Source organism: Galeopterus variegatus, unplaced genomic scaffold (genome assembly GCF_000696425.1).
Source record: "Galeopterus variegatus unplaced genomic scaffold, G_variegatus-3.0.2 Scaffold8319, whole genome shotgun sequence".
NCBI classification, from domain to species: domain Eukaryota; kingdom Metazoa; phylum Chordata; class Mammalia; order Dermoptera; family Cynocephalidae; genus Galeopterus; species Galeopterus variegatus.
Window position 1 is genome coordinate 6,823 of NW_007734430.1, and position 17,913 is coordinate 24,735.

General features: G+C 39.8%; 1 long non-coding RNA gene across 1 annotated transcript in view; it reads left to right on the top strand.

Moving 5' to 3' along the window:
• The first annotated feature begins 15,813 nt into the window (after positions 1-15,813).
• LOC103608333 overlaps positions 15,814-17,913 on the top strand; it is a 45,054-nt gene continuing 42,954 nt past the window's right edge. The window contains exon 1 of the long non-coding RNA XR_552040.1: positions 15,814-15,887. This is a non-coding gene — a long non-coding RNA (uncharacterized LOC103608333). The remainder of the gene's footprint in view (positions 15,888-17,913) is intronic.

Sequence of the window (17,913 nt, forward strand, 5' to 3'; positions counted from 1 at the left end):
CATTGGTCTATGTGTCTATTTTTAATGCCAGAACCATGCTGTTTTGTTTACTATAGCTTTGTAGTACTATTTGAATTCAGATAACGTAATGCCTCTGGTTTTACTTTTTTTGCTCAGGATTGCTTTGGCTATTCATGGTCTTTTGTTTTTCCATATGAGTTTTTTAAAAGTTTATTTATTAAAATTATTTTTTTACATCCTACGATGTTGTGGAGCAGTTGGGGGAAAGGAGGAGAAGGAAAGAGGAAGGAAATAGCATGGGAGAAGGAGGAAGGAGGAGGGGTGAGGTTGAGGCCTGTGGCATCTCCCTCATTCCTGCAGGGTAGACCAGGGGGCTTCCAGTGGTTTCTTGGTCATTGCTGGGCTGGTTGCAGGTGTTGGGGGCAGGCATGGCTGAGGCCTGAGGCCCCCGATTGCCAGCTCAGGAGAGCCTGGGGTGATACCTGTGGCAGCTTGGTGGTCATCACTGGACTGTTTGCACATGTTGGGGGGGCATGGCTGAGTCCCTCAGCCCTACCTGCTCCCTGGCTTGGTAGCCCAGGGGAGTTCTGTTCCCCATTGATTATAATGTTAGCTGTGGGTTTTTCATAAATGGCCTTTATTATGTTGAAGAACTTTCCTTCTGTATCTCCCCTCATTTTTGAAGGACTGTTTTGCTGGATATAGTATTCTTGGTTGATATTTTTTTTCAGCACTTTCTATATATCATCTCACCTTCTGGTCTTCAAGGTTTCTGCTGGAAAAAAACCCTCTGATCATCTTATGAGAGCTTCCTCTTATATGATTTCACTTTTATCTTGCTAGTTTCAAAATTCTCTCTTTGTCTTTGACTTTTGACGATTTGATAATGATGTATCTCTGTGTGGACTCCTTTGTGTTTAGTATAGTTGGTGTCCTCTGGGCTTCTTGAAGCCGAATGTCTCTTTCCTTCCTTGGAGTTGGGAACTTTTTGCCCATTTTTCTTCAAATATGCTGTCTGCCCTTTCTCTCTCTCTTGTGCTTCTAGAACTTCCTTAACCTATGTATTGGTCACTTGATGATGTTCCATAAGTCCCTAGGCTTTCTTCCCTGGTTTTCATTCTTTTTCTTTTTGTTCTTTTGAGTGGGTAATTTCCAGTGACCTGTCTTTGAGTTTGCTGATTCTTTCTTCTGCTTTATTAAGTCTGCTGTTGAATCCCTCTAGTGAATTTTTCAATTCAGTTATTGTATTCTTTAACTCTAAAATGTCTGTTTGGTTATTTTTTGTTTTCTGTATTTTTGTTGATATTCTCATTTTGTTTGTACATCATTTTCCTGAGGTGATTGAACATCTTTATGATGATTGTTTTGAATTCTTTGGTAGGTAATTAATATAGCTCTGTTTTTTTAGGGTTGGTTTTTTGAAATTTGTTTTGGTCTTTTGATTGAGCCATGTTTTCCTGTTTCTTTCTTTGCCTTGTAACTTCATGTTGGGATCCTCACATTTGAAAAAATTGCTGCCTCTCCCAGTCTTTATGGACTATCTTTGTGCAGGGAAAGACTTTCACCAAATAACCTGACTAGAGATTACAGGGGCTTTTCCAATATTTTCTGTGGTTACATCTTCTCTGGACTTGTGTGTGTAAATTACATTAGAGGAATGTACCTTTTTAAAAATTTTCCTCCCAAGAGATCATAATCTCTTGCTTCCTCTGGTGTTTGTCTGAGCTACTGCCAGTTTTCTGGAGCTGTGAAAACTTCACAGCTCCCTTTTGTTCTCAGTAGCCTCCAGGCTTCTACATTATGCCAGGTCCTGTCAATGCTCCAAGTTGGGTGAGACAGAAGCCAGTCCCTTGGGCAGTTCCCTGAAAATCCTGTACAGTTGGATGTATGTTTTAGTCTTCTCCTTCCCCAGGGAGAACCTGGAAGCTGGGAGCTGGGAGTTTTCTTCCAATGTGCTGTGCTAAACTGGGGGGATGGGCTATGGTGAGTGACTGTCACAAATTTTCTTATAGGCCTTGGTGTGGCTGGTTTTGTGCTTGCATGCAGTGCAGGAGCCTGTTAACTTTTATGGATTTCTGATAAGGGAAATTGGCCTGTGTATAGTTGTTGAATCAGTGACTATGTGCAGGGAAGGAGGGTCTGGGTCCTCTTACTCCATCATCTTCCTAACATTACCCTATATCTGATTCTCTCGTGAAGAGAGATCATAGTGGTTAATGTCCACTAGTACTGTAGTCATCATCATTATTATTACTGTTTTCTGTATCTGTGTTTTCTTAGATTTTCTCATATGTTTATTATTTCATATTCTCATCATTCCCTTTTCTACCTCAGTTCTTTGAGGTTCAATTTTCTCCTTTCCTAAGTTTATTCTTTAGAAATTGCTTTGGTGAGGATCTGGTGGTGATAAGATCTCTCAGATTTTGTGAGTCTGAAAATGATTTTATATCAAGATCATGCTTTAAGAATATTTTAATTAGGTCTAATTTTTTTTTGAGAATTAGCTATTGATTTTTCATAGTGTGACATGTTACCTTTGTTTGTTTCCTTAAAATTTATTTATTATTATCCTTTTTTTTTTACATTCTAAGATGTTATGGAGCAGTTGGGGGGAAGGGGAGAGGGAAAGGTGGAGGGAAACAGGGTGGAGGGAGGAGGAACGGGGGGTGTGGTTGAGGCCCATGGCATACCCCTCATTCTGGCAGGGAAGACCAGGGGGCTTCCAGCAGTGGCTTGGTCATTGCTGGGCTAGTTGCAGTTGTTGGGGGGGCATGGCTGAGGCCCTTGGTCCACCACTGCCCCAGCTCATGAGCCTGGCCACTTCTGATGGTGGCTTGGTGGTTGTCACTGGGCTGGTTGTGGATGTCGGGAGTGGGGCATTGCTGAGACTCTTGGCACCCCACCACCCTGGCTTGGGATCCCAGGGTGCTTCCTGTGGTGGCCTGGTGGTTGTCACTGGGCTGCTTGTGGTCATCGGGGGTGTGGCTGTGGCCCACAGCCCTCTTCTCTCCCCAGTTTTGGAGTCCAGGGGGCTTCCAGTTCTTCTAGGTATTATAGGTGTTCTTTGGTGATGTGAGTCCTTTACTGGCTAATATCAAACTTTGTCTCTTATCTGTGGGTATTTTGTTTTTTATTTTCAATTCTGTGTTGGATTATTTGCTGTTCCCACCACTTAAACTCTGCGCTGGAACTAATTTGTTTTCCTTTGCTTACTTCTAAAATGGGGGAACTTCCTGTGGGGACTTGTACTTGAGTCCTGTGGTTGAGCTACATTGCTGCTTTGCTGCTGAATCCCTGGGGAAGGCTTTTTGTGCAGCTCAGGTTTTAATTGTTGACCTTGTAAGCACTTCTGTGTCTTGTGAGATCAGGTACACATGGGTTGTGTGGAAACTTTGGTCTGGGCATGAGTCTTTTCAGCAAACTGCTCCCCCTGCAGTTCCATATTCCTGATCAGTCTCCACCGAGTGGGCCCATGCTGACTGGAGGGCAGGTCAGCTGTTCATGCTGAGCCCTGATGCTCCCCCAGTGACCTGTCTCCCCACTGCCTGCACTCCAGACACTTCCCATAGGACTGGCCATGTACCAGTCCCTTAAGATGACTCACTGGTATCTGTCTCTGAGTGACTCCTTTTCTCCTTGTCTGTGACCTGTTGCTCCTATGTGTATCCACAAGAACCCTGTTAGTGGTCTTGCTGACCTGGCAGCCACCAAGGCCCTCTTCTCCCCTGCTGCCTCCAAACAACTTCATACAAAGGACACAGCAGCGGCTTTTGCCAGCTCTTGCTCCACATGCTCACCAGCTCCAGCCATAACACGGCTAGGGCTTGAAATGGTGGGAGCGATCTTCTCTTCCTTTTGTTGTGGTTTTCCTGCCTTCATGAACTCTGTGGGTCTTTTCTCCTCTTCCCCTGAGCTCTAGCGACTATTAGGTCTAAAATTCTGTTTTGACAGTTATTTTATCTAGCATTGTCACCTGGCTTCTCTAATTGATGCTGAGGTTTCTGCTGCCAGTCTCACTGACATTCTTTACAAGTAAAACAGGTCTTTATGTGTCCTGGCTTTACGAGGGTGCTCCTCAAGTGCAATTTCCCATCTTGTCCCTATCGTGGTTCAGATGGTAGTGAGTTCAGTTTTGATTACTGACTTTGAGGAATGTAGTAACAGAGCTTGCAGTGGATCAGTGTTACAGAGCTCATCCATATAGAAGTCATGGGAGTGAGTGAGGTCACAGAATGAAAGGGTGAGGAGAAGGAAGAGAAGCTGGCCGAGGAGAAGACCTCAGGAAATACCACACAGAAGGGAAAAAATGGCAATTGGAAAGAAGGAAGATTGTGTAGTTTCTTCTTGGAAAAAAAGGAGAGTAGCGTTTGGGGGCAAGGAGGTCAAGAAATGGGAAAACAGAAAAAGTGTTTGTGACTAAGATGTCATTTGAGAGTAATTTTGGTGGAGGACTGGAATAGAAGTCATATTATATGGAGGAAAGGAATAAATGAATGGTACGAAAACGGAAGCAGAGAAGGATGACTATCTGAGAAGTAAAAGAATTTATTATATATAGTTAGATAGTTAAAAACTGAATTTTTAATTTAACAACATGTTGAGAGAAGTTCCTGAAGAACATAAACTATTTGGTACTTGCAAATATCATTCTCTGCTCTTAATACCCGATTAACAAGATTTCATGATCAGATTTTAAAAACATCCTATAATTAGCTATCACATTGAGAAAAAACTGAGCTATTTGGATGCATTAAGGTAAAATAAGTCATAGCAGTTTTGGTTTGGTATTTATCCAAAGCCTTTATTTAGAGACTAGCATAAAATTGTAAACATGGTTTGTCCTTTTGAAGGGATAATATTAAATCGAACAGAATAAATCAGTTAATTTGTGAAAATAAAATTAGAGAAAATGAAAGATCATACCTACAGGTTCTTTTGGCTGTCAGCAGGGTCCCTGCACCTATGTAGTTCTGGTAGGTTACCTATCCCTTCTCAGATTGTTCTGTGGAACACTCATTCTTCTGGGAGAAATTAATTGGTACGCCTTCAAAAAAGACTTTCATGATTAAACTTATTTGGGAAACTCTGTTTAAAAATTCTAGGTCTCTTTTGGAAATTCATAAATTCTCTAGCACATTAAGAGTTTAGAAAAGGATAGTGGAAAAAAACTCTGCTGAACTTGGATTTCACAAACTTATTTGAGATGAAAAGAGGGGTTTGTATATGGTGCTGATAGAGAGAGAGAAAAGAGTCTAATTAACACTTTATGGAATAGTGTTTTGTGGATCTAGTTGGGGAAATGCTGGTTGAAAATCTCTAGTATAAAACCATTTCCAAGTAAATATAAGTATGAGGTCCTCCCAATATGCTAGGCCCTGTGCTAGGCAAACAGATGAGTTCACAAGGTGTAGACCCTGCCTTCTTCTTCACTGCTCCCCCCAAGCTCTATTATGCAAAAGAACTCTAGTGATACTGTGATCTTGAATTTGCATCATGTGGCACAATTTGGGAAATCTATGAGTCTTTTTTGGTTTCAATAGACAGAAATGCAGTCTAACTCAGATAAACGGGGCTGGGGCAGGTAAGGGGGAGGTTATTGTAAGGTTACAGAGATTTCACAGAAACAAAAGTACAGTTTGGATTCATGAGACTCAGGATGCTATTAGGAGTGAGGCAGTTGCTTAGTCCGTATCTCTGTTGTGTATATGTCTGATCTTTTGTCTCAGTTTCAGTCTTTCTGTGACTTTCTTTCTTACTTAAGCCTAATGCGGGCATCCTATTCCACCTCCACACAACCATTTGTACCCTCAAGCTGATGTAATTGATTCTGGCCCAGTGAATCCATTGTCTGGCTTGGGAATGATGTCCTTCAACTGGGAATGAGGAACAGTCGGTTGCACGATGTATAGAGCTGCTTCTTCAAGGGGTTTGAGCTAAAGTAGAAATTAAACATATCTAATGTAATCGGGCTAAAGAATTGTAGTGTTTGAGGAGACAGGGAATGATAAATTATTTCCAGCACTATCTGTTCCTGTGCATAGAAATTCCTAAGTAGTTCCCACCTTTATTAACAGGGCAGGAATCTCAGAGGAACAAAATATATCAATTACTGAAACAGGTATATAAACTCTGAAATAAAAGAGACTCTATGCTACCTTTGACTGTTTAGCTAATATGACTTGTTAATGTTTGGTGGGGGGCCATAGAAATAGCAAGTATCTTTTCTTACGTGGTTATAGAGACCAGGAAAGAATGACTGCTTTCTTCATCTTCTGACCTACTGCAAGGACTTACTGAAAATTTTTTTCATGTTGTTTTGGAAGAATGTTTCTAATGGCTCCGCTAAGTTATGCTTGAAGGGACAACTTCCCAGTTGGTCTAAATTTTGTTGCAAATCTTGCATAAATAACACTTCCATGACCTCAGTCATGGTGTGTGAGCCCATGTGAGTCCAACTGTTTTGGATAACCAATGATTGAAACATAGGAATATACAGAATAATATTCAGATTGCATGTTTATTCTCATGAGTATTTCATAGACTGGAAGTGGTTGAGGTACATTTTGAGACCTTGATCCTCTAGCAATTCAGCATGGCTCCCCTCTGTTGAATAAGCCTGGGCCTATTTTTCCCTCCTTTTATAGTCACACACAGAAGGCCCTACTGATCCCTCAGATTCACGCTTAACTCTGTATCCAGATTCATGGGGATGTAAGACAGGAAACAATTAAACTATGCTCAACCCTCTGATCATCTTGACTTCTGATTATGTTTCCTAGGGAGAGAATTCCTTGGTCATATAGTCTTTAAGTATTCTGGGTTGTAATATAGTTCTTTCAAGTTACAGTAGCAATTTATCCTTCTGGTATCTACCTTAATCTCAAATGCATGTTGGTTTGCCTGAGATAGGCTCCCAGATCTGATCATCCAGGACAAGGAGCGAGTCTTTTAAAGAACAAATCTAGACCCTGAAATATGGCCATCTTATCAAGGTCCTGCCAGATGCTTTTCGACTACTACCTTTTCCATCACTTTCCTCACTTAGAAATGTCTACACATCTCTCCGATGGAGCCTTCCCTAAGCTTTTTCTGACCGTGGAGTGGGCTCATTTTAAACAATTGGATATTCCATGAAGACTACATGTTACCTGCTCCTGTGGGTTAGCGGGGCCCTCCCATAAGCACTCATTCTCCATGGACTGATCCGAATAGCCACTAACACTCTCCATGGTCTGCCAGGTCCAAAGATGTTTGGGGAATATGTATATTTTAGATTGCAAGCCTCTGTACAGGAACCCATTTTATATTTGGAATGCAAATCCATTTTACTTTTCTGATTACTTGGTAGTAGCTATCTGGAGTGTTTGCTGGAAAGAGTACTGAGACTGATTCTATATGCCACCAGACTAAATTTTGGCCATGGTGAAAAGAATGAGAAGTACCTAATTAGGGGGACAGAGGCCCTCATTGTTTCAACTACAGGACACACCTGGAACTCCTAAGGGAAAAACATTCATCATCTGCCTTTAACTTATCTTCACCCTTAAACTTGGGTGATCATCTGTGAGGAAGGAAGTTTGTTGTGGGATTGGATTCTTAGTGTGTTTTCCATTCTCAGTTGGTCTGTGTCTTTGAGTCCCTCATATTTCCTCTCTCCTCTATTTTGTGCTTCCCAGTTTTGCCTCCAAGCCTTTCATATAGTGTCTAATATTTCTTGAATTGACTAGGTTGCTGTGATCCAGCATTCACACATTGGTGTTGATTTAGCAAAATGTATGTATGAAGCTCTTATTATATACCAGATATTGTCCTAGATCCTGGGTGTAACTACAGTAGGCCAGCATGTTGGACTCTAAGTTGCTTTTACCTGCCATCCTGACACCTACACACACCAGGGGCCACTCTCCTTGCTTCGTATGCCTCTGTGCAAAGGCTTGGGTTTCTTTCTTTCTTTCTTTTTTTTGTCTTTTTTTGTGTCCGGCAACGGATCGCAACCCTCAGTGTCGCGCCTGTACCGGACCGGGACCGGCAACGGGATCGCAACCCTCAGTGTTGCACCCGCACCTCGCTCAGATAGTGGGTGGGAACCTGTCTGTATGTGGGATCCGAACCCTCGGCGGGAGCGCCGCTGCGCTCCCAAGCAGCGCACTGTAGCAGTGCGCCACCTGGCCGGCCCTAAAGGCTTGGGTTTCTGCTTTTGCTTACATTCTCTGAGTTTCTTACTGTGTTAATTGCCTGGTTCTTGTTCCTCCATCCTTTTCCTTGCTATCTTTATGTATCCTATCCTACGATTCCTTATGTAGGACTTTGGAGCCAAGTTTCTGAGCCTCATCCCCATAGCTGGGACTTTGCAGCCTCCCACTGTACATTTTTTCAGGAATTGTTCTATCAAGAATTTTTACCCATTTCCCTTCCCATACCCCACACTTCACCTTGCTGACTGTTTTCCTGCACCATGCTTACTCAAATGTTCCATACTCGAGCTGAAGTTCTTCCATCAGCTGAGCTGTACCCCAACACCTAATCAGGTCTAGTGGGCAAGGCTAATATCAGGGTCTCCCCCTACTCCCTGTTTTAGTGTGTATGCCCTGTGTTTTGTCACTGATACATTTTGATATATGATGGAATCAAGATATGTCAGGAAAACTTTTTTGGCAGTCCACTCTATAATCTACTTTAGAATATTTTTACTGTAACTGTAGTTTAATATCCTTTTCTAGCTTGATTCCTTGTTTGAAGGTAGTGAAATGTTGTGGTGACAGCTTGACTAAAGTTCTGGTATATACATTCTTTTAACCAGTCTGAGGTAAATGTCGGCTGATTGTCAGAAATGACATTTTCATGCATGGTACATAACTGGTATAGAACTGTGATTGTTGTAACATGTTTAGATACAACACAGAGTACTTAAAAAATGCTTGATACAGGCAAGGACTTTTGCCTTGGAGTGTTCCTGAAAAATCAAAATGGACATCTATCCAGCATTTTTTGGTTACTTTCCACTAAATTGTAGATGCTTTTGGTAGGCTGTTCCAAATACTCTGGCTTGAGAGTCTTTATCATACAATCAGTTCAAAACCATCAAAACCAATTTCTAGCCCATTCTTATCAGGAAGAAAAACTCCATGTGCCATTTTATATTGTGTCCAAGATACATGACTTTCTTTTTGAGTAATAGTAGGCTTTCCTCACAAAGGACTTCCTTTATGAGAAAAATAATCTCCATTGACAAAAGTTGTGAAGAATATGAAAAGATTAAGACAGCTTCCCATTTCCCTCCCTACTATTACCTCCACACTGAGTATCAGAAACTGAGTGATCGAAAATCCTAGATATGTTTGATATAAAGTATAATTTAATTTATTTAAGGAGCCTCAAGTATATCTCTGAACATTTAAACTTCCTATGGAATTGGCAAATCCTAGCCTGGATCTGGGGCAGGAAATTAGTATATAATTCTGCTTTCAAGGCTCCTTTAGAATTGTATAATTCAAGACAAAGGCTTGTATTTAGCAATGAGTTCTCAAAAATGGTTTATTCCGTGTGAAAAATGTGCAGACAAAGCCAAATTGGTAGTAGGTGAGATTGGAGGCTCCTGGGCTGTTTACCATTTGTTGCAGCATTCTATCTCATAGATGCCGCTGCTCCTGATTTGTGAGCAGGCTGTGCCGCACTCCCATCTGGCTCGGCCCAGCTCCAGCTCCATAAGGTGAACTGAACTGTTAGTGGTAGGAAATAGTGCTCTATATTTGTCACGATGTACTAGCACAGACCCAGAAGTCAATAACTGCTTGACATTCCAGAAAACATTCTCATGGCAGTGAGTTAAACTTCACGGAATGTCTTTTTCCAGTGGATGATGAAGTCATTTAGCAATGTTTACCTTTTGTGGAAGAAAATCTTGTTAAAAAGTGAGTAGCCCCAGGAAGGCTTGAAGTTTCTGCTCTTGTTCTTGAAGTAGACATACTACCAATTGTACGCATTTTATTTAGGCCAGAGAAAACATTTGATGCACTGGTTTGGTAGCTTAAGAAGATAACACAGGAAGCTCCAGTTGTACCTTTTTCCTGTTCCCATTTGATTATCTGATATATTGAGTCGATGTGGGGCTTCTGTAAGTCCTTTTGTGTTTGCATCTTTAGTCAGCTTAATAATTTGGCCATCATCACACCAGACTAGCATGCCTGGAAACCCAGAAACCAAAGTCTCTGGGAAGGACTAGAAAATTCCAAGAGTAACAGAAATTCCAGATTGACCTTCTTATTTCTTTGCCTTCCCTCTGCTCAATATTCTCTATTCTTGTATCTTACATCTCCACCCCCCTCCATCAGGTGTGGTCACATCTTACATCTGAAACTGTTCTAACTAGAGGAACTAAACTCTGAACCTCCATGCCCATTTGCTTTCCATGTCTCCCAATTTGCTTATGAAATTCTTCAGTTTGGTTGGGATATCTAATCCCTTCACCCATCAATAGTCTCTGTCTTGAAAAACCTCTCAGGAGAGGAAGTTGATTATGACTGGATTGTGAAGAGAACTGTGCAAGTTCTGTTTAGTCTCCGTACCAGCGAATCTTATCACACTTTAATTAGCACAACTCATAGTGACGAGGATTTCTTTTCTCAGGAATAGTAAAAATCTGGTCTCCTATGAGGAAAGGCTTGGTTTGGGCCATGTCTTTTTAAACTATAGACACTTGCCCTTGCTGCCCTCTCTCCACATCATTTTATGCAGAAGCAATTGTTTCTTTCCTCCTGAGAGTTGAACTCCTTACAAGAGAAACACCCCAGCTATGAGTGTTTGCAGCCCAGTTAGGTGCTTGGGTTTGAGCTCTCCCTAGATGGAAGGTCTGCTAGGGGTGTATGTGCACATGGCATGCTGTCGCTGTCTTGCCTGATATGAAGAGTGAGGCAACCAAGGGAATGAGGAGGAGAGGGGGAGGAGTGGTTTGCAGGATTTGTGAGGGCCTGAGAGTCAGGACCTAAGGGCTTAGAATACACTGGGGAATTCCTTTTATGTGGGACCTTGTATATTAGTATTTATTTAATAATCATGATATACTCGAATGTTGACTCCCTACCTCGTATCAGCAACTACCTTATGCACTTCACACAGTGGCTCTAGTCCTAACTTGAAATCACTTCACTCATAAAATCACTGAAGGAAGCATTTTACATTCTGACCAGGCCTTGTCTCCTCTTCTTCCACTTTGCCTGTTCACATTCTCCCATCATGACTATTCTTAGACTTCATCAGGACTTCTGATCTACTGACACCTCTTCCTTTGCCCCATTTATAACTTCTTCCTATCTTTACCACCCTCTTCCTTTATTCAGATAGTTCATGGCTCATTGCTTAATAACATCCTGGCTAGTTTTCTAATTTTCCTACACCTGTATCTTTTTGCCACATCCATCTGGCAAAACCCTAAACCTGGTGAATGTTAATATACATTTATTATATGTCTGGGTAACTGAGAGATGATGGGGAAAATCACTCAACTGGCCTCTTAACATGCCAGCATTCCAGTTGTGTTCATCTGGTCACTGCGTTCTCCCACTCTCTTCAGTGATAAGTCAGAACTTCTCCACTCTTTTCAGCCTTCTCATCTCATATCTCCCCACCGTACTCTCAGGTGATGACCTTACCCCTTATTTTATAGGAAAGCAGAGGCATCCAGGGGGAATTCCTCAGCCTCCCACCACCAGACCGACACAGTGGCACCTGTGTCCTTGCTCGCTTCTCCCCTTCACAGCCACTCTTGTCACACAGATGTTTTCATGTGCTCTCTGCATCTCCTTAACTGTTGTTTAGTACTTGATCCACTCAAAAATGCTTTCTCTTCTCATCAGGACACCAGGACACATCTTGCTGAAGTAATGAAAGACCACCTTGTGGGCATTCTTCAGTCCTCATCTTACTCTCTGGAAGTTTTTATCTATGGCTCAGATTTTCATCTGGTCCCCAAGTCCTACTCATGTGAAATTTCCACTGGAATATTTCAGAAGCTCCTTAGATATCCAAGTGTCATCCACGACTTTCCTCTCCCTCAGACTTCAACTCCCAACTATCATATTCAATTCGTTGGCATCTCCAGTAGATTTTGCCATCTAAATATTTCTTGAATGTGTTTCCTTCCATCTCTATCATCAGGGCCCTCATCTAAGACACCATCATCTTTTGCCATGATCCTCACAGCGGCCTCTTAATTGGCCTACTTATTTCCAGTCCTATCCTCCAATCATTTCTCTACATTGAAGCCAGAGAGGTCTTTTCCAAATGTGGACATGATCATTCAAGTCCTTTTAGTGACTTCTCATTAGCTGTATGATAAATAACATATTTCCTATGGCCTTTGACCTCACCTGGCTCCCTTCCTGTCTCCACAGCCTCACATGTCTGTACTTCCTCCTATTCTCTCATGGGTGTTGCTTCCTCCCCCCACAGGTTCTCAGCAATGATGTCCCTATCCCAGCTCTTTACCTGAGTAATGCCTATGAATTCTTAGGTCTCAACTCAGAGATCACTTTTCTAGGGAATCTTTCCTGGCTTCACAGTCCCCAGACAAGACAAGATTAGGTCCACCTACTATAAAATCTCATGTGGCCTGCACTTTTCCTTTAGGCTGGACATTTTGTTTCAGAGTTTCACTATGAAATTAAATAATTTTGTATTTGTGATATTAGCTGTATAATATAGGGTTTGATTTGAAAGTAAAACAAAAATACCGTCCAGCTTAAGTTAATGGAGAATGTTTAAGCAAATTTTGGAATAGATATTTTGGGTCATTAAAAAATGATTGTGACATTAAAAAATGCTTGTGATAGGATGTTAAATGAAAAAAAGCAGGCTAGAAGTTTATGTACAGTAAGATATTAATTATGTAAAAATGAATACAAAGATACTAGAAAGAAGTATTTTGTTTTATTAAGTTATTTCTTTTGGGCAATGGTATCATGGGTAATTTTTTTCTCCTATTTTTTTGTACTTGACCAATTTTCTATAGTGATAGTGTGTTATTTTTTAAAAAGCTCATATTTAAAATATATTTATTAAATAAGTACTGTATCAATAATAAAAGAGAACAAATAATAATTGAAAAAATTAATAATAATCTTACCTTAATCCTTACAAAATCTCTTTGGTGTTCTTTAGTCTGATTATATTCTGGTGGCTCAGCTGCTGTTAAGTCTTCACTTTCTGATGATCATTGACTAGTTATCTCTGCTTGAAAATTTTTCATTTTTATATTGGTAGAGATATATTTCATGATATGGTGGAGGCTGAAGGAAGAAACTGGCATTTCTTCATTTATTAAAAAGAAATGAACACTCCAGAAAATGCAAACTTAAACATATCACTGATCCAAAAGTTTGAAAAACTTCCTTTACATTATATTGGACAACATGTTGTAACTTTACATTTACCTATCCAATCCCCACGTCACCCTTCACTTTGCCCACAAAAAGCAAGCAAATGAACAACCTATGTAACTTCCCAGTTATCAGCAGTTCATGAGACGTCTCAGCTCAAAATCCTTTGTTCCTCACTCGCAGCTCTGTTGCAGATTCTCTTTCTGTAGTCTGAGAAACATAATGCTTTATCTGTGACACCAACTTTATTTTTGTCCTTGTGGACAAGGGAAAATGTTTAAAATAGTTAACGTGATATCTTCTTAATAGCATTCCTTGCCAAAATAAGCAACAATGTAAATAGAATAAAATCTTGTTATACAGTGTTTTACTTGAGATTCATTTTCACCACAATTCTATTATCTGGAAACAATCATTTGATTGATTCCTTAACATTTGCCAACCATTTCTTAATTGCCTAATATTCTTCAGATATCATGTTAGCCCTGCTAGGAAGACTAAGAGAAGAAAAAAAGCAGTCTTCCAGCTCCAGTGCTGTACAATAGAACTTTCTGTGATGATGGAGATGTTCTGTACCTGTGGCTAATACAGTAGCATTAGCCAGGTGTGGCTTTTGAATGTTTGACATGTGGCTAGTGTGACTGTGGATCTGAATTGATAATTTAATTTTTAAATAACAGTTTTATTGAGATATAATTCACATACCATACAATTCACCTATTTAAAGTGCATAGTTCAATGATTTTTAGTGTATTAATAGTTGTACAAGCATCACCACAATTTTTATTACCTTAAGAAGAGACCCACTACTCAATAGCAGTCACTCCCCATTTCTCCCCAACTTTCCAAGTTCCCCAGCCCTAGGCAGCCACTCATCTTTTTTCTGTTTCTGTGGATTTGCCTATTTTGAATATTTCATAAAATGGAATCACCATGTGTAGTCTTTTGTGACTGGCTAATTTAATTTTAGTTTATTTAAATGTAATAGCCACATGTGGCTATTAGCTACTGCAAGAAATAGGTGTGGGAAAGACAGATACTTAAGGGTTGCTGATGTCTGAGGAGAAGAAAATCCTGTCTAAAGGGCATGTGGAGGACAGGTCAGAGAGACAGGAGATGGCCTGGACAGAGCCTAGAGATGAGACAGGTTCCTGAAAGAGCTGGGATGCTTAACAATACCCAATAATACAGAGATGTGAAAGAAAGTAAGTTTTAGTTAGTGATAGGGTAAGAATACTGATGACCAAGGGCATCGGAATATGGTATTGGTGAGGCGGTATAGGCAGGTGGCACTTTTATGTCATTTTGAGATAGAGGGAAGGCAGAAAGGTTCAAGAGCTTGAGAGAGGTGTTGGGATTGATGGAAATTTTTTTGTTGCTGTTAATGATATTTTCATTGGAGACCTGAGCTTGTATGTAAGCATAAGAGAAGGATTCAGTGAAAATGAAGAGAGGATGAAAGATGATTGAGCAGGTTCTGGAGGATGTTGTCAATGGTAGCACCAGGGTCAGCAGTATAGGTAAGCCCTGCCAAGGAAGATGGAAGTCATCTTGATAATAAGATACATGAGTTCAGGAGTAAGTGAACAAAAAGTAGGCGAAGGTGCAGAGCAATTTGTACATAGAAAGAAAGGAAATTTGAAGATCTCATTTACTTTGGGAAAGTAGGATTGAGGCCTTCTGTGGTCAAATTCGGTTCCTCCTACTGCACTGTGATCCTATGGAGAAGGGGTTGCTGAAAAGTTCTCCAGATGGGTAAGGATTGGGGGCGGTGGGAGTGCCCACCACTTAAGGGTCTGTGGCTATACAGCTGAACCTATCTCCAAAAAGGGACAGGTGTTTTCAGGCACATAAAGCCACATGAGGTCCAGAGAGATCCTGATGTGTCAATTTTCACTACTAAAAAGTGAAAATTGCTCAGAAGTTCACGTCTGAGATCTTCCAAGAAGAAATGGAACTCCATCAGCTCACTCGCCCTTCCTTCCTTTCTGACTTCCTCATCCCTCTCCTCCCTCCCTTCCTCCTTTGTTCCTTATTTTCCTCATGTATTTCTTTAAAACTTTGTAGAAAACAATCCATTTTGCCATACAATGTTATTTGCCCTATGAGGAAAAATGGAAAATAACAAAACAGAAAACTTTGAAAAATTTAACATTAATCCATTCTGTAATGTATACAGAATTTCATGAAATGAGTTATAATGAAACTCCAGTATCTTCTTTATTTTTCTCAGTCACCTTTTTTTTCTTTTTCTTTTCTATGTTATAACAGTTAGTAGAAGAGCTAGGAAGTGCTTTGAAAATTCTAAATGAAAACACTATGCAAGTAAAAGCGAAAAAATACTAATTAGTTGATATCAAATTAATTAAAAATGTAGCTTTAGAAAGAGCTTTCTGTATTGATGTTTTAGAAATTAAAGCCAACTTTTGTGGTCTTGTCAACATATAAACATATATTTATGTATGTATTTATTTATTTTAGGCTTTTAAAACCAAGGACGGCTTTCTCGTAATTGCAGCAGGAAATAACCAACAATTTGCTACTGTGTGCAAGGTAATCCATAATCACTGGGATGGGCGGATGATATATGCAACAGTTAATTTTGTACAAAGCCAGGGAGAGTTCAGATTTGCTTATTAGAACAGTGATGCTAAATCCATAACAAACTTAGGACTCCCTGCCCTTACCATTTTTATAAGTATGAAAATGGACCTAAAAGTATACCATTTTCATACTTATAAATGGTAAGGGCAGGGTTCTAAATTAACACTCAGTATGTTTTTTTTTTTTTTAACTGTGGTATCTGGCTATAATTTGACATGAAGAATCATGGTAACTTAAATTATCCTAAAACTTAACCTGTCTACCAGCTCGAACAAAAAGGGAAAGAAAAAAAAATCAATTTTAAAAGGATTTGAACACTGGGATTTATTTTTTTTCCTCCCTTCCTTCCTCCTGTCCCCGCCTGTTTCCTTCCCTCTCTTCCTTCCTTCATTTTTGAAAACTATTGGGTTTAATTTAATTAGGCCCAAGTATAGTTAAGCTACTGCAAAATTAATTTGTCTTTTAAAACTTTCTTTCTACAAATTAACCTTTGTTTAATGAGTACCTTTCTGCAAAAATTCATGTTTTAAGGTTTTAGGAATTAAGGTTATATTTACAATGTTACTCCTCAACAAGGCCTTAAGAAAAGGCCTTGGAATCATTTAGAATAATTTTATGTTAGGCATAATCTAAATTTTTATTATTGCCTAGACATTGTTTTTAATTTGATGTTTTTACTATTTATCTAGACTTTTGGTCTTTTGATTTTATTTAAGGCCTTAGGTATCAGTTCAGTTTTAAGTTGTAATCTCAGAAATATATTCTAGTTTTTAAAAAATATATTTACCTTGTTATTTTTATTTTTCTTACATGTAGGCAAAGGCCTCACCTATTGAGGATTTTGTTTCCGATTGGAAAAGGGTTAGTTTTTGTACTAACCATATACTTACCATGTGCTTTCAGTTTTATTTTCAGTTTCATTAAAGATATCTCTGAATTCCTTAGAGAAATCTTAGTTATTGTAGTTAACTTATTATGTACCACAGTTATTTATCACTGCCTCTTTTGTGTGGGAGGTTAACAAGCAGAGCCAAAAACCACAGCAAAGGGGGGAAGTGCCACAGAGAAGGTGACAAATGGAGATAGTTCCAATTGCAGGAACGGCTGGAACATCTGAGGTGGGAAGAGGGGAGCTTTTATAATGGTGACTCTGAGTAAGTGTAGAGAAAATTGATTCAAACATTTGATCTGGGATCAAAGAATCTTTATAATGAACGGTCAATGTTAAAAATATGAAACATACGGAAGCCGTTGCCTGTGAAGTCATTTGCGTACTCTAACTGCAGAGATGTAAAAGCCAGTTCATTGCTATAAACGAGTACAGATTTTCTTCCTGGGCCATATGTTTTGGAGTTTTCTCTCTCCAGAAAGGGCAAATGGGGGAGGGTGCGGTGGGGAGAAAATTACGTGGTTGACATGTTCTTCACTGTTGAAAATAACTGTACTGAATTCTTTTTAGTTTTGATTCATTACTGTTGATCACCTTGAAACTTTTGAACTTCTTCATAAATATCCGTTAAGAAGTTTTGTTAAAAAAGATTTTTATTTCAAAGCAGAATATTTGTCATAAGTTTTAGTGCTAAAACATGACTTATTGTTATGGTATGTTTAAACATTTTTTTTAAAAAGGAGACTATTGGAGGGCCTTGGAGAATGGTGTATGTCATGACCCTGATTTTCCCATATGTGAGTTAGAAATGATCATCCCTGTTATGAGCCATTAAGGCAATGTTTATAAAACTCTTTGAGATCCTCAGAAGAAATGTTTTATGTGTACAGGATTTTAGTGTTATTTACTAGGCATCCTGAGTGAATGTTGCAATCTGATTGACTTTTTTTTTTTCCTTTTTGTCTTTTTTCGTGTCCGGCAACGGATCGCAACCCTCAGTGTCGCGCCCGTACTGGACCGGACCGGCAACGAGATCGCAACCCTCGGTGTTGCCCCCGCATCTCGCTCAGCCAGTGAGCGGGAACT